At 37.3% G+C, this 17,996-nt stretch overlaps 1 protein-coding gene across 5 annotated transcripts in view; it reads left to right on the top strand.

Moving 5' to 3' along the window:
• Positions 1–1,731: 1,731 nt before the first annotated feature.
• Positions 1,732–17,996, top strand: part of eya2 (EYA transcriptional coactivator and phosphatase 2) — a 39,743-nt gene continuing 23,478 nt past the window's right edge. For 3 of the 5 annotated variants that reach the window (XM_088308843.1, XM_088308847.1, XM_088308842.1), the window contains exons 1-2: positions 1,732–1,907; positions 17,581–17,665. The gene's annotated coding sequence lies outside the window, so the exon portion shown is untranslated. Of the gene's footprint in view, positions 1,908–9,176; positions 9,236–17,580; positions 17,666–17,996 lie in introns of those variants that run through there. The other 2 variants (XM_088308846.1, XM_088308844.1) reach the window with 1 other exon arrangement.

Here is a 17,996-nt window from a genome sequence, read left to right as displayed (position 1 = left end):
TCCAGGCTCTCCCCTTCAATTGAATGCAAATTAGCTAAGCAAGCAATCAATCAAATCAATGTCAAATTATTTGACAACTTTTAACAGCAATTTAGTACGACGAGGTACTTCACAGAGTGACTCCAAAGTAAATACAAACTGAGGATACACTATACCACTCCAGTCCTGTAGGAGGCAGTAATAGTCAATGCCACAACATAAAATTTTTGAATAGGCGTTTTAAATGTATTTTCCTATGAATATACTCTTTATGGGACTTTTCATTCATTTTCTGCACAGCTCATCCTCAGTACTGTCACGGGTGTGCTGGAGTCGGCTGAGAAAGACGCAACAAAAGGCTTGGAACGTTAAGGAAAGCTGAAAAGTATTTTCTGGCAAACTTACAGCACTTTTTACCGCAAAATGTAAAACAAATCTGTACTTTGATAGTACAATGTAGCATTTCCATGGCATATAACAAGACATTTAGAGTGAAATATACATAAAAGTGGGCGGCACGGTGGCCGACCGGTGAGCACGGTGGCCTCACAGTGAGAGACAGAGGCGGTCGTGGGTTCCTGTGTGGAGTTTGCATGTTCTCTCCGTGCCTGTGTGGGTTTCCTCTGGGTACTCCGGTTTCCTCCCACATTCCAAAAACATGCATGGCAGGTTGAATGGACACTCTAAATTGCCCCTAGGGTTGAGTGTGAGCGTGGATGGTTGTTTGTCTCTGTGTGCCCTGCGATTGGCTGGCAACCAATTCAGGGTGTCCCCCGCCTACTGCCCGAAGATAGCTGGGATAGGTTCCAGCGCCCCCCGCGACCCTAGTGAGGAGAAGCGGAATAGATAATTGATGGATAGATGGATATACATAAAAACTACAGAACATTTTTAGCAAAGTGCAGCATTTCTTTGGTTAGTTACAACAAGCTTAGCTAAAAGTGGTGAATTTACAGAATTTGGTTTTAATTTACATATTTAAATTTACAGATTTATTATTTCGATCAAAATCTGAATTACAGCACAAGTATAGAATACTATTGTAGAACAGGTTAAATAGCTTAATATAACAATAGTATTTCCAAGGCAAATGATATAATTTTCATGACAACAAACAGAATTTCTATAGCAATACATTTTTATAGCAGAATATGGTATTATTATTTTTGTTGCTCAGTACTACTGATACAGAAAAATATAACATTTAGATGTCAAACAGCATTATTATAGTTTATCTTTGTCTTTATCTTTAATTATAGAAACCACAGCACTTTTCTAGAACAATGCTGCATTAATAGAGGGAATTACACACACATTTGGAGCAGAATATAAAAATTAGCAGCACATTTATAAGAAGACATTTCCATGACAGATATTCTTCAGCATTTCCGACGTAAAGGGAACTATTTTAACCATTATCACTGGATTAAAAAAATAAATAATTTCCAAAGGAACTTTAGCACCCTCGTGCACGCACTTTGCTGGCAGTTATTTAGCTCAGACTAACAAATCCTTCAATCTGGCGTGTGGACGGAGAGCTTCTTGCTTGTGTAAACAAGCATGCTGAAGAGCTGTTAACCAAACAAAGATCCAAAACAAAGATTGGACGAGAAGAAGAAAGAAAAGAGTGGTGATGATGAGGATGAGGATGAGGCGAGTGCGCGCGCACCGAGAGAGGGAGGAGCAGCTAGATAAGCGCGTGCGTGCATTTACTTAACGTGACTTCGCAGCCTCGGCCAAAGCAAACACGTTGAACGCACGCAGGCTGTGGATCGAGGAACACTCGGCGAAGGAGTGCGTGGAAAGCTGTCACTTTTGCAGTTTACCTCCCCACGGACACGCCACTCTTGTTGTTGTTTCTGAAAGTTCCCTTTTTTGCACATGGATAATCGGATTTGCTCCACACGACCTCCTCGCGCAGAATGATGGTAAGCGCCCAAAATATCTGCATTAAATATTTTTCAACTTTTTCGACAAGTGTTGATTTCAATACGACGTTTCACTTTCGGGGGCCCACCTAAAATTCGCAAATTTGTCTTAAAATGCAATCCGATTTAATTGTGGATTTATTGAGTCATTTGTATGCAAACCACAAAATTAATTATCATGCGTACATGTGTCAATTGCTCAATTCAAAACTCATTTCTAAGGTCCTTTCATGGCATTATTAATTAAACAAAAATGGCAACGTTAATATTAACGGCTTCTACCATTATAAATCAGAATGTAAGAAATATAGTTTATGTAGTACTTCACACAACAGAGCAGGTAGCTCAAAAAATCAAGTTTATAGAAATGATTACTATCATCATAGGGATAAACAAATATATATGTATGTATATGTATGTACGTATGTATGTATGTATATATATATATATATATATATATATATATATATATATATATATATATATATATATATATATATATATATATATATATAAATATATATATGTTAATTATTTTTTATTTTTTATTATATATGTTAATTATTTTAACTATTATTAGTTAATAATGCCTATTTTATCAATCAAAAACATTATTGTAAATAACTGCCTCTTACTACCTATACCCGTATTGATTCTGTTTGTACTTTTTAAATAATCTAAATGTAAACACACACACACACACACACATATATATATATATATATATATATATATATATATATATATATATATATATATATATATATATATATATATATATATATATATATATATATATACTGTCTGTGAGTGTGGGGGGGTGCGTGCGTGTGTGTGTGTAAACGTTTAAAGTTTTTTCGGAATATTTGAACGGCATAATAGAAATTAACATGAATTACTTGCCCCCCAAGGTTTGGATCAAGTGCACACCCACCAGAATAATTCAGTCGGTCTCAGTGGTGGGTAAACTAAGGCCTGTCGACCGCATACATCCCACCAGAGCATTTAATTTGACCCGAAAAACAAATAAAACCTCGGACGTATCCTAAAAATGTAACCCATCAACGTATTAGTTTAAAAAATAAATAAATAAATAAATACATAAATATATATATATATATATATATATATATATATATATATATATATATATATATATAATTTATTTATTTAATTTGTTGGAGGAAAGAGATCAAGCGTGTACTCAAGCAACTTTTGGCCACACATAAGACACCCCACAGCCTTTACCCAGGGACCCTCATCAACTAAATTAGGGGAGCCTCACTAAACATTTTCATGTCACCAAACCCCGGTAGCTCACTCACTCTGCTTTCACCAGCATTCCTGTATTTATCCATCTTCCCTAATTTTTGCATGTCATATAAATCACTCTAATTATTAATGTTACATTCATGCAGATTTTGCCTTTAAATGTAATCTTCAGTGTCTTTCATCCGCACAGATCTTGTTTAAATGCAACATGTTGCAATGTGTCAGTATTTTAATTGCCTTATCACACAAGAGGGACATAGGGTTGTTAGGAACTTCTGAAGATTATTAGAGCTTCATTTGAATTTTTGTGGTGTGATACAGAACACTTTTGCGACAGCAAAACTGGATGTTATCACTACCCTTAAAAGTTTGTAAAAACAACTCCATTATTGTTATTCCTTGCCAAAAAACAAAAAGCATGCAACTACAATTTTTTTAAAATAAATAAATTGGATATGCATGCAGGAAAAAAATGTGAATGTGCAGATCATGTACTGTTTTGTTACTTACCCCGTTCGTAAATACAGTTTTTTTTTTTAGAGAGTTTCAAAATGGAGCAACCATGGAACGACATTTAAACATTTACAGTTTGCAATATCCTTGATATTAAGATTCATAACTAGTACATGTGTTGTCCGTACAAATAAGATAATTTAGCGCACTAGTAAAATGACTACGGTGCACCGCTGGAATTACTGTCGAACAAGTACTTTTTTTTCCACTTCTGCATGACATTTACGCACACTAGTAGAACAATCTTACAAGTATGTCGCTAATGAGGTTAGTTGACATCCATGCACTTTCATTGCTACTAGTGGAGTGCTAGATGTAAACTAGTAAAATATTTAATGTCACTCGAAGTATTAGTAACATGCAGTTGTCAACTAATGTTCAATTTTGTCTCACAAGTAGCAGTCATTCAATAGTGCGCATTGTGGAAGGCAGTCGCGGAAAATACTTGACTTGTAAGGCACAGTGGTTTTGTTTGTGCGCTGAATTGTCTTACTAGTAAGTGCAAAGTGTGTACTCGTGCATGGACCTGAAACTAATACAGGATAAATGGTGAAACGGCTTTCCATAAGCAGTTGTAGTATCACATTCGTGACAGATGCTCAAACATTAAACCTCCTTGAATACCCGTTTGACACACAGGCACACGCTCACCAACTCACACACAAATGCACACACGCACACGATAGTGGTGCTGGTGCGGGTGTTTGCGTGTGTGTGCGTGGGTGTGTGTGGGTATGGGGGGGTGTAAGGTGTGCAAATACTGAAGGCTGAAGGTGTTAGTACGCAGCCGCTGTTTGATTTAGCGCTGTGGTTTGTCTCCTAATAACATCAGGCCTCAAGTTTATGGACTCTGCAGCGGGATGCCCCCCTTCACCAATCACCAACCGCCCCTTGCGCCTCCTCCCGCCACACACACCACCTAACCTCACCTCACCCCACCCCCAAAACCCTCCATAACCCTTCACGGTTCTTATTACTGGCTCTAATAAATTGTGAATAAGCCCCGAAAAAGTCTGCTGCACTGAGAATTCCCCATCCTGTAAGACATCCCGTCACCCCAGCCCCTTTAGCCCCGCCATCCCCCCAAGAAAACACAAATTAATTCCAAACCCCTCTGTAAGCCAACCCTTTGTGGAATGATAAATATTTTCATAGGGAGCTCTCTCTTCCTCATTTCTTTTACATCTCACTTTGCAAATATGACTCGCTGCATCGAATCGGCGTGACTCATCGCTGCATCGTACAGTCGTTCCACCCTAATTACTATAAAGTGGTAACTTGACTTAAGAATGCCCCAATTTATGAGGTTTTAGAGTAACATAGAATCACCCAGTCTGTTTTTATTTATTTTTTTTTTTTTTGTTTTGTGTTATGAGTAGAGCTGCAGCTATTGACAGTCGGCTTCAGGCAGCGAAACGCATCACCATGAGGCACAGAGTGCGGTGTGGAAATGTTTTGCTTACGACAATCTGAGAAAGCCCAAAGTTACTACAGACTAAGTCAGGAATGACCAATACAACTTCCTTGACTTGCCTTGAGTGACGAGCAAGGTCATGGAATGAAGTGACTCTTAAGTCAAGGTACCACTTTATAGTAATTAGCTGAGCAGAATTCTTCACTCATTCCCTACTCCCGATTTATGGAGAACTGTTTCACTAATAAGTCAAGTAAAAATTACAGTCGTTTCGGAACACTTTTCTTCTCGATAGTGCATAGAGAGCGATTCCCAACACAGCCCTGGTGTTAGAGAACAGTTCACAGTCGGTCTGACAGCCCCGGCTTTAAGTGTGTGAAACGTATCGTAAAGAGATCAGATGTCAGCCACAGTGCACTTTGATTCATGTCTTGTATTAAAGTAAACAGGGCCGGTTCTGTAAATGTGGTAAATGATACACAGACATTGGAGTTAAGATAATATTTGGGAAAAGCATGATGGTTGCTGCTGTTTTTTTTTTGTTTTTTGTTTTTTTTTTTAAATTCTTTAGCCATTTCTCACTTACTGTGTGAAAAGCGTCAGTATGCACTTGTTGCATTCGAGTCAAGCATATAGTTCCACACACAACGCAAATCTGGTTTTAGTAATTTGGTGACATCCAAGAAGTCCTAAATGTTATTGTTATGTAATTGTTATTTAAATATGTTTAATTTCAGTGACTCCAAGTAGGTGTTCAATTTGTATTACATTACTATAATCATCACATCTTCATCATCTCAGCCAAATAACATTACCACATGATTAAAAGCTACCGTCATCGTAATTATTATTATTATTTTTTTTTTTTAAACTGAGGTTTTTAACCTGGGCTTTATAAAAAACAGTTGTTCAGTGAGTCATTTTCAGCGTTTTGACAGGGGGGTCAAGACACATGCAGAGTGTGTGTCTGTCTGTATAAAGTCTTTTTACTCTGCATTTATCAGGGTGGAGCGTGGCATCTACAAACCTATTTTTCTGTGTGAGCTATGTGAGCGCGATCATAAAACTCCAAGACTATTCCAGTTTATAAAACATGCATGATAACCTGTTTACATGCATGAGCGGTCAATTTTACTCCCGTACGTGTGATAATTGTGATTAATTGGAATATCTCCAACTGAACGTGATGCACAAACGTCATCTTTTCAATAAAAGACATTATATTTATGTCTTTCACTACACTAATATAGTCGTTTTTCTCCTCGCTACAAAAGTGTGGCGCTGAGCTGCTTCTGAGTTTCGACCTGTTTGTTTACCTCTACTTGTGTATTTCCGGTTGGTTGTGCGTCAGACACACTGACTTATATACAGAAATATGTGTGTCATACACACTGCGGCATTTTTGTCCTAGAAACAGAAAATAATATCAAAACAGTGTCTGCTCTGTCATTGCTTTGACATTAGACCGTGCATCCAGTAGGAGAGAGGTTGGTGTAGTGATTTCAGAGTGCTAACCCTAGATATGAACAATAAGTAGATAAGACACGCCCCTTTATAGCTGCCCACTTACGGCGACGCTGAGCTTGTGAGGTCAAAGTGTTGGCGCATGTCACGTTTGTGGATGACACGAAAGCCAAAATAACAAGAAGTCTACATTGTGCTGCACACAACGATGTACAATCACACACTGTAAAAAACAAGGACTGATATTTTACTTGAAAAAATCTAGTAAAGTTTTTTTTTACTCTGACATTCTAATTAAATTTTACAAGGAGAGTTTTTGAGCAAATTTTTATTTTAGTTTATTGAGTTAAAAAAAAGCCACTCAAGGGACGTTAGCTATTACTTTTTCACATGGCTCATTTCACACAAGGTTAATCAATGCGATGGGCCCATTTCAAATATGCCCAAAAGGAGGCCAAAAACTTTGTCGCTTTGGAGGTAGGATTCCGAGGTTTGCACGACACCAATAATATACTAGCAGTAGCAGGGATCAGGTGTAGAGTGGCCGTTTCCCAGCATTGAGGTTATGGGTTCGATCCTCTACCGCACTGGGCTCCTTTGTGCATGAAATGTGTGTACAAAACATAAAGTGGGTTCAACCCTGGAGTGACTTTTTAAATTTAATGAACTTGTAAAATGTACTCAAAAACGCTTCTTGTAAATTTTACTGAAAATATCTGACTGAAAAAACTTTCCCAGGATTTTTCAAGTAAAGATCACTCCCCATTTATAACAGTGTAACAAGGAAACTGGGAATAACGTTTATTAGGTGAGAATCTTTTTGGGGGTGCTTTTTTTTTTCCAAATGGTTTGCATAATAAACACACTTTCTCACTGACAAAAAGAATAAACCTCATGAAAATTGCTTAAGAAATAAGCACCTTGTAATTGTTTTTTTTCAATGTCCATGCATTGCCTGTGATGTTTCCTTTGCACCCACCAACATGGCTGCCACGTAGGCACCTAGCTGCGAAAGAACGCTGTCGTATGTAAGTGCTTTATTCATATCTGTGGCATAAATGGCAATAGACCAACAAGTGGGAAAACCATCCATGGTATGATGAAACAAGATAATGTATCGTGCTACTTTTCAAAAATGAATGCATCCATTTTAAAAGTTGAATGTGACAGGCAATGCTGTCATCAGAAGACAACCGTCCCTCCGATCCATGTCGCCACACACATCGCAGCACTGCCTTTGCAAACAGCCATTTTTTTCCCCTCCCCACAATGTACAGATAATAATCTTTACTTTCCACTGAAATGTAATAGCGGTTGCGGCTGCGGGAGTATTTAGTTAGGTGTCGGAATTTTGCTTCAGCATTTTTCAACTGTTTTTCCTTCTTGAATTTTATAGTCTCTCCTTTAAGCATTTATGCGTGTATAATTATCAAATGTTGCTCCAGCAGTGCGTTTTCTCTGGTGATAAATTATTGATACACGTTAAATATGATATGTGCATAAAAGTAATTCCAATTTGATTTCTAATTGGCTCAAAACCTTGTGGCTCCTCTGGATGCTACTCTTCAAACGAACATTCAATTATAAGTGTGGAAAAAGAAAATATTGTTATATATTGTCTTATTGAATACACACACACTGTAATTTTAAAATTTAGATGGGTATTGCTTCAAATTGTATTTATGATAAAAATATATGAACCAAAAAATTGATTGTTATTCTGCAATGTAAATAACATTTGCATTTATATTTTAGAGCAACGAAAGCTGTTCCAAATTATTTTTTTTTTCAAATGATAAATGAATTCCACACCATCAACAGACTTCTTATCAACCTATAAATCAAATAAGAATGTTTTAAACAACACTACATTTGCCACTTACATCACAATTTTTACAAACGTACATCTTTACAGTGGGCACAGCCAAAACACACACACATTAAATGCTTTAAATGAGCATTATGCAAATTTGTTTTTCTTGTATATTTTTTTGTTAAACATAAGTTATGTAGAAATGTGTTTCAAAGTGACTACGGCATGTGCAGGGGGTCTTTTAAGACTGTGAAATAGATGGTTTGCCTAATAGCCTAATGGCCCAAATCATTTTTAACTGACTGTCACAATATTAATAGAAAAAAATATATATGTTTTTTTTTTGTGCTTTTTTTTTTTCCTTTTTTCTCCAGAAGCGTTCAAAAAGGACTTATGCAATAGTGCTGTCAGGCTCATGAAATGTTACATTTTTTTGTCCATTTTTATGACATACTCTCTGAAAATTTTCTGTTGGACGGCTATATTATATATATATATATACATATATATATATATATATATATATATATATATATATATATATATAGTTGGTGTCTATGAAGCAGATTTTCACCTTTTGCAGCTGGGTCTTCAAATTATCTCCCACCGTGAACAGGGGAATCACTGTAATTGGTCCTTATTCAGTCTGTCAGTGCTTCAGTTTTTTTCCCCGGATTATTAGCAGTGGGGTTAATAATGTAGTGTGTGTGTGTGGGGGGGGGGGGGTGCGCGTGCGTGTGCGTGTGCATCTAAGTGGATTCCGGAAAGCATTCAAGTAGACGTGCAACCTCCGTCGCCATCCGAGTGCACCAGATGTTGCTCACCTGGTAGTGGGACCACCATCTGACTGGGGTCAGCACACTCTTACAACCTCTCTACACTGCTGTTGAGGGCGTATGGGGGCGGGGGTTGAGTTTAGGGGGGGCTGCCAGCTGGTCTGCCACCACTATCACTGACCCCTCTGGTCCTGGTGAAGCATGGTCTTCCACGAGGGTGTAGGTGGATCCTTTTCTGTGAGTGTGCCAAACACAAAAAAGGCTTGATTTCACTATTTATTTCCAGAAAGCTTCTTTTAAATTTTGATGAGCATTTATACTGGCTAATATGGGATATATTCCAAAGTGCAAATTAAATATTTAATGGGACTGAACCATAATTTAATGCCTAAGAATGTTTTTTCATAAGCAGACATCATTGCAAAAAAGGAAGAGCGCTTTTTTTTACCTACAAGGCAATTCGTCGACCTACTACTGGTGCAGCCTCAGGAGCAACTGAAGGTTTAGTAGCTTGCTCAAGGACACTTCGACATGCTTTCAAGGCTTGAGGATTGAACCCACATACGTCGGGAGGTCTACCACATGAGCCATACCACTCCAAAAATAAATTTGACTCACAATTTCTGTATAAGAGCCAACAAGCTCTGTAAGTTCGTTCCTGTTTATTCCCATACATTCATGTTAAATCCATTGAAAATTTTCCAAATTTAACAATTCTGATCATTTTGCAAATTTTCATGCTGTCTGCGATTAAGTTTTTAAAATCTGACTGTTAGCCTACAAAGGTCTGAGGTGTCTTGGACCTAAATATATTCCGGACATAACCTTAACATCCAGACTGTGTGGGTGCACGCTTATTGAGTGTTTCCAGAAACAGAACCAAACAATTTAAAACATTTTGTTTGTGTTTTATAAACTTTTGGGTGAGCTAAAAACTTGCTGAATAGCTCATTTAATTCTGCACTGAACTGTTGTTGTTTTTTTTGTTTTTTTCTTTTTTTTTTGTTTTTTTTTTAATAAAAAAAAAATAGTACTGCAAATTTGAGAAACTCACGTCTAAGGCCAGTTCAATGAAAGTATAGCTTCTGTGACATATTGTGGCATCTTGGTGCCAAGGAAAGTTGTTAAAATGGGTTTAGAAGCTTTGTTTGGCCAAAAGTAGTATTTTCCGGCCATTTTGTGTGATATTGGTGACAAGGAACTATCTTGAAGTGAGCTGAGAAGAAGTAATGCTTGTTTCTTGCGCCATCTATATTGTAATGCCTAGCATGTGGGAATTGAGAGTCACATGTACCTTTCAGCCTTTTGTTGAACACCACGACAACAATGAAACTTTTTTTTTAAGTCACGCTTGACCTGCTGTCAGCCACTGCTCACATCCAGACACGCACACTGAACTCACAGGCGTTATACAATGTATTAGCGCTGTTAAGCGATTAAAATGTATATTTATTTTTTTTATCAATTAATTGCAACAAATTTTCATAATTGGTCGCAGTTAATCAAATTTTTCAAAAAAAAATTTCTGCACAGTTTGTAATATACTTACTTGAGTAAAATCTTGGAATTAATGTGGAAATATTTTTTTTTGTATATTTTGAATCAAAGTCTGTTTTAATAACTTTCTTTGATCCCTGAAAATGATTTTTTTCCTGTAAAATTCAACTCTTGAACGATACAGCAAAGACGTTCAACTAAAATGGTATTTCAATTTGGCTTTGCAACCCGACCGAATTATTTTGGATTTCTCCAACGACCTGTCAGCGTCTGTTTAAAGTAAAACTGCATAAAAGTCCGTCTTTGTCTGACTTTGCCCCAGTGGCTCTCCTCTAAGTTTGGCTGCAAAGTGAGCATTGGTCAGCTGCCACAGGAAGTAAACAAAACAGTTATTTTTTTAAACACTTTTAAAATGAAAATTAATATCCAAAGTTAACGCTTTAATTTTGACAGCACTTTGTTTTATCTTGCTCGAATGGCATTCTCTCTTGATGTTCATCCTTTCATTTCATTTTGATGTCAATCATTACTTCTTTACTTTTGTAAAGCACTTTGGATATTTGTCTTATGTATAAATGCTGCTGCACAAATCAACTTGCATTGCTTTTAAACGTGATGTCGTACTTTAGATAGAAAGAGATAAAGTGGGGTTTTGTTTAAAAAAAAAAGTGCTCGTCATTAGTGGGTGCGGGGGGGGGGGTGGCTGCAGGAGTTAGTCAAGTGAAAATGGGGGTGCAGGGGGAGGCCACCGTGTATGTGAGGTAAAGTTACACGGGTCTGCAGCAGGTTCAGCTCTTTGCCAAAGATTTATTGGATCCCGTCCGAGTGGGCCCGTCTTTCCGAGAGCCTGTGCGTGCATCTGTCGTCGCGGTGAAAGGCATTAGCGAGGCGCGCACCGCCCGCTTGGCTCGCTTTCGCAAAAAGTTGCGAGTCGAGGGATTTGTCGCCTCTCCAGCTGGTTGCTCAAATTTTCCCTCTCGCCGTTTGTTGTCAATAAACTCGCCGACTGTCACTCACTGGGACTGCGGTCAGGTGTCGATGCGTGTATAGAATAACACCCAAAAAATTTTTATTTGGATCATTTACTACGATTTTGTTGCCAATTTGTGTCACACTTGCTCTGTAATTTGTTGAAGTGACAATTACAACAATTCAACATAAATAATAAAACCGATTTGACAAACGAAAAACAATTAGCTCATTAAAATAACGGTAAGCGCTAACAAACTTTTTTTCTGATTCCTACTCAAATATAATGGTGCATTGTGTTAACTTAGACTTAAAACTTAGAGGACAGTGGCCCTGCAAAATAGTCTAACGTGTACTTCTTTTTTTCACCCCTTTTTAGTGTGCATTTGACATTCAGTGCTTGTTATTTTCTCCTTTGTGTGTTAAAGATTTCCTCCTTACAGTTTGAAAAATCAAATTTCTCCTTTTAAATTGAGGCTCAGCACAAAAACAACCCTCCTTGTAGACATTTCAATTAGTACATTAATAGAAAAAGGAAATTCAATTATTAGTTGAATGATAATGTCACTGGAAAAATAATTTGCGCTTAGTTTGTCACTCTTATTTGCAAGACTTCCTAATAAAACAAAAAGGATCTGTTGTGTCTAACTCACCTTTTAGTCGTGGCATATTTACCTGTTAAGAAATCAAGTCTTGTGCATAGTGTGCATGCAGAAATCTGATGCAAGTGTAGTAATAAAATTGACAATTCACAAATTGAAACAATGTAAATGTTATCGGCGAGTTTCATAACAATGAACTCAGTACCGTATTTTTATTTATCATTTGAAGGTTGACAACTATGTTATTTCTATTATGTTAAACTTGTTTCAATTATTCTTTATAGTTTTTTTACATGCTACTTCTTCCACATAATACATTTGAGTCACATCATTCCAATTTCAAAGTATTCCAAAAAAACACCCCATGGGGCGTATTCATTTTCTCATTCCAAATGTTCACAGTTTTCCTGAAATTCAACATTTTCACCCCCCCCCCGAAAAATATCCTCCTATATTCCCAATTGCACATCCAGCAATCCAGTTTTCCATAAAATCAACATTTTCAACATTAAAATATCCACACACCCCTATAAAATCCAATTTCATTCAAATAGATAGATTCATGCCGTTTATATTTGAAATTCAAAATGTTCAGCTCGGTCAATTCACCAGATACAAATTCTAATTTTCCAAAAAAATCAACACTCCCCGGCATAAAGATTCCTACAAAAAAAATCTCAATTTATTCCCAATGTCATATTCAACAAAACAGGGTCACCTCATTTCTACGTGAAATTCAAAATGTTCAGCTCATTCTGTTGGTTGTTGTTAGTTGAGAATTACTCGATGCATTTTTTTTAGTTTTCGCCAATAAATTCCCACAAAATAGTCCTTATTCAATCCCATCCACACTTAAAAAAAGACATTGCATTTTATATCAGTTTACATAATTTTATCTATTTCAGTTAAACCAATTTAGTAAGTTAATACCTGCAATAATTTTAAACATACAACAATAACAAAAAGTCTGAATTCAGAATATATTTCCACTTGGTGTTATCAGTGATAAAGCAAAAAGTTATTAGTGTGCTAGCTATAATTTTTAATCATTTTTGCTTTTGTCGTATTTTTTTTGTTTAAGAACATTTGTATTAGAACATTTAAATAATAAACTGTGATTTTTTTTTTGTACATTTTTTTTATTTGAAAACAATTTGCCATCCTTCAAAACATAAGATTTTCTTGCAACTTTTTTCTACGGGCTGTGTTGAATATTATTCTGACAATAAGCACCATTTGCCAGTAACAAATTGTCGATATGTGTGGATGTACCTAATGAAGTGTCTGGTAGTTTTTATTTACTTGTTCCTTTCATATTAGTTGAATTAATTCCATGATGTTTCCATATTTGTGTCCCCATTGAAATGAATGAAGGTTTTGGTGATTCTGTCCGAGCTCCCTCAGAAAAACACCTCCACATTTTATATATATTTTTTAAATAATAAAATAGCACACTTTAGCATTTTAGCATGTAATTCGATAAAATGTGAAGAATTGAACAGTTTTTGTTTTTTAACATTATTTGTGTCAATTCAATGGACATTGCACTGCTGCTGGTGTTTTTGCCTTGGCCACTTGGGGGCAGTATAATAAATACATATTATAGATACATAGGCGAAAACCGCCCATGACACAGTGTGGAACATATTTTTCTCAAATCTATATTACTGGTAGCTGGCATGAGTGACCGTTATTTCGTTTAATTAATTGATTTATTTATTTTACAAATTATTGAACAATCTAAAGTGTTGAAAATGGCTTGCGCGCTTTGACAATGCGATGTTAATGGTTGAACAAACATGCTGTTTTCGGCATCTTCTGAAAAGTGGTGATTTGGGAGTACTAAAATATTCTGATCTAATGAGAAATGTACAAGAATTTTGCCGAAAGCCATTAATAGATCTCATGATGAATAAGAAAGATTTTCATATCTGACTTCAGTGATATTCGTTGTCTTTGCCAAGCAAAAAAAATATAAAGAATGTGTCTGTGATTATTGCTACATACCTTGTTTGAATGCAATATTGCACTGTTGTAAATGTGTGTTAATGTGTTAGTATTAAGCTAGTGGCCTTTCGTCAAACAAAGCCAAGGATGAGGATTGTTTAAAAAAAAAAAAAAAGAAAGAAATCACAACCCCAAAGCAAGGCTCAGAACTTGAAGAATTCCCAAGTTGGTGCACTCATAAATCAAGGTACCGCTGAAGTGCCATCAGCTGGGTGCTTCAAAGAAAACAGTGGGCAACAGCTGTGGGCAGTTTCCACAATGGAGTAAAATGCTCATGTTGGCCCATGTTCATTGTATCAGGCAAATAAAGAAAGGCTCTGTGCATGTTAGGGAACACACGCACCTTCACCTCCCCAACATCGCCCCAACATTAGGGCAGTCTGTCCAAATGGAGGCTTCCAGGTGGGCTTCCATATGGCATACGGCGGGTTCACCTTGTCAGGCCGCTTGATGGAGACGCTTCAATAAAAAAGGTCAGAGTATCGCAGGGGTCACTGAGGCATGTTGCCATTTGGGGAGGAGCTGACTCAGCACACACACGCGCGCATGCACACACACGCTGACACTGTAAACATAGTAAAAGCTGAATGAATAATTGCTCCCCACGGCAGACTTGGCTGACTAAAATGGTTAAATTTTTAGGCCCGGAGCTGAGCAGTGGAATAGTTTAAACATAAGCCTGTGATTGACAGGTGATCGGCTCCAGCATATAGAAAATTTGCTTTTTGAAGTCCGTTCCAGGCCAAAAGAAAAAAAAAACGTTTTAAGAAAGAATAGTACTGACATAATAACTAAAATGGTCCTCCATCCAGCCATTATTCAAGCCGCTTTTCCTTACGGGGATCGCGGGCGTGCTGTAGCCAGCCATCTTTGGGCAGAAGGCGGGGTACACCCTGAACTGGTGCTAGTCAATTACAGATGAATTGGTTTTATAAAGTTTAATTTAGATGAAACTTACACACGTACAGCAACATTTGTGATGATTTATGCCTTCAAGGGGCGTGGCTTGGTGAGTGACATCTGGATCTGAAGTTAGTCAGGATGGGTGGTTATTTCAGTAATGTTCCTTGCTTCTTGTGAGTGTTTTCATTTTCTACTTGTGATTTTCCAGTTTTTCCATTTCAATAAATGGCTGAAAGTGCATCAGTGTCTGTGGCTCAGTTTTCCGACTTGCAAGAGCATCACCATTGCCTTAATTATTCCTTTCGTTCCCCAATTCACTCTAGTGGTGGTGCTTCTGAAACTTGCAAATTTTGGCTTGTAACTCAAAGCAAGAGACAGCTCACGAGTTGAAAAAAACTCGTAAATTGGAGCACTCTCAAGTCACAGCCCACTAGACTTGCATCATAATCGCCTCAATGCTGCGGCGTCACGTGACATGATTTGCCTCTATGTAGGAATTGGTCAAGCAGAAGCGTGAGACGCACGTGAAGCATTGCGGGACTTGACCTTGTAGCCCCTGGAGACCCCCGTAACCTCCACTATGCCTCACCACAGCTATGCTGGGTTTGTTTTAACTTCAGTTTCATCCTTTTGCTGCAGTCCATATCGCCGCTGAGCTTCTACTCGGTTTTTCGCAGGACTGGCCCATAACCAGGCAGCGTCTTCAGTATCACACACTCACATTTTATGCGTGTGTGTGTGTTTGGGTGCAAAAGGATGCAGCTGATGTCAAGAGGTTTCTGAGCAGAACGTCCCTTTCACTTTGTATTATTGGGAAGTGGGACCTTCCCAGGGTTATTCTTGAGTCTGACGACATGTTCAGGGGTGTCCTCGATTTACAGCAATTTCCCCCATATTTGTGCTTAATATTGTCAAATGCACCTTTTCATGTTTCTTTTTCTGGCTACCCTATCCCCAACTATTCACAGAAAAATTCACTTTGTCATGTTTTTTTGCTTTTTTGAAATTCCCTAAAATGCAACAGAATGTAGTCAAAAGCCATGTTCAAATAGGAAAGTAGTACATTTGAACTGCGTTCACACTGCTGGTTAATTCCGATTGGTTTTTGCCCATACAAGATGCGTGTGATTTTTATCTTACAATGTAAACAGTACAACTCAAATTTTTAACAAGCCCGACCCAGACCTCTTTTGCATGCCGATATAAATCGGATATCGGATATATTTTCGATAGAGCTGCAGTCTGGATACTCAGGACACACGCATCCAACTGAGAGTATACCTCAAAAAAGGCGATAAGAGTCACAATTTGTTTGACAAAACAGACGGCATGTACTTGATGTGGAGAACAAATGCAATTACTCAGTTTTTATGCAATACAACACTTGAGTTGAATGCATTCAATTCTCTAACCAATTTTTTGGTAAGGTCTGCCCGATCGGGTTGGTTGCTGTGGTGGCGTCCTCTGTGATTGTGGACTATAGCTTCGCTGCAGATTGCTCACTCAAATTCCTTTCCTCATCTCGATCCTTAGTACCTTGCCAGGTGACAACACCGTCACTTAATAAGTGATGTGTGTGTTCGTGTAAATTTGGGTGGGTGTGGTCACATATTCGCATGTGCTTACACATGTTTGATGGGAGGCGTGGATTTCCTTATGCTTTTGGGGTTTTTTTTCCTTTCCCTCCTCTCTCTATTGATTATTTTTATCTTTGTGTTACAGCACATTGTCTTTTAACGTTTAAAATTGTTCTAAGTAAAATTCGATTTGATTTGATGTTTATTAATATGTAACAACATGCAAAAGCTTTCCAAAGCACAAACTATTTAACTTAATTACATTCAGAAAAACAACAACGGATTTCGTTTTCATAAAAGACAATTCGATACTTTTGTTAATACACAGCGTGCGATACGATTTCAGGATGTTACACTTTAAAATGTAACAATTCTATTCAATTTGCTGAAATCAAAATGTTTTTTGTGATTTAAATCGGTTTTCCTTAAACCCCAAATTCCCATTCATTTCAATGGGGAAAGATAATTTGATTTACTGTGGGGAATTTATGACAAACTGATTAAATGAAGCATTTCTCTCAGCATCAAATCCTTTGTAACATTTTTATGTCTGAGTGCAATGAGGCAGTAGACAACACGTGATTGATAGTTTTCAAATATCAGTGCTGCCAGTCTGGATTTGGATTGCAGTTTAAATATAGGATTTCCCCATCCTTTTACGTTATTTCTTGTAAGTGGCACAGCTTGTTTTACCCGCGCACATATTTGACACCTTCTGGCAACCGTCTGGCACCAAGACAATCCACAACTGGTGCTACTCGTAGCACGTTGTGTCATGACGGTACGGGTACTTACCGATTGTTATTCACGTGTACGGTTGAGTGCTGATGGCGTGTGCTGACTGCTCTGTTTTGTTGTCTCCACAGGAGAGCTGAAGAGGACACGACAGAACTCGACAAGGATCCGTGCGAAGAGCAGAAAAAGTGGACAAGGCTCTTTCTTGAGAAACAGGTGAGACCTCGCTTGACAAGCATAGGCCCCAAATTGTATTTGATTTTATTTGCTCATTATGAAAGAGACAAAATTGAATATTAAAACAGAATACATTCATTTAATATTAAAAAAGGCCTTTATTTTCGGATTGATATTTTTGCTAAGTAATATTATTTTATCAGGCATTTATATTACCTTACTCCAAAAAAATATTGTTTTAGTAAATAACCTTATATATTTATCTATCAATCTATTTGTTTGTTTGTTTAGTTGTTTATTAGTTATTATATTGTATTTGTTTATTTTTTATGTAATAGATGAAATTTAAAATACACGTTATGCAACTAAA

The sequence above is a fragment of the Idiotropiscis lumnitzeri genome, chromosome 11, assembly GCF_059441095.1.
Source record: "Idiotropiscis lumnitzeri isolate Australia: NSW breed Sydney's pygmy pipehorse chromosome 11, RoL_Ilum_1.0, whole genome shotgun sequence".
Classification (NCBI taxonomy): domain Eukaryota; kingdom Metazoa; phylum Chordata; class Actinopteri; order Syngnathiformes; family Syngnathidae; genus Idiotropiscis; species Idiotropiscis lumnitzeri.
Note: the sequence above shows the minus strand (reverse complement) of the source record. Positions and strands in the feature narration are given on the sequence as shown.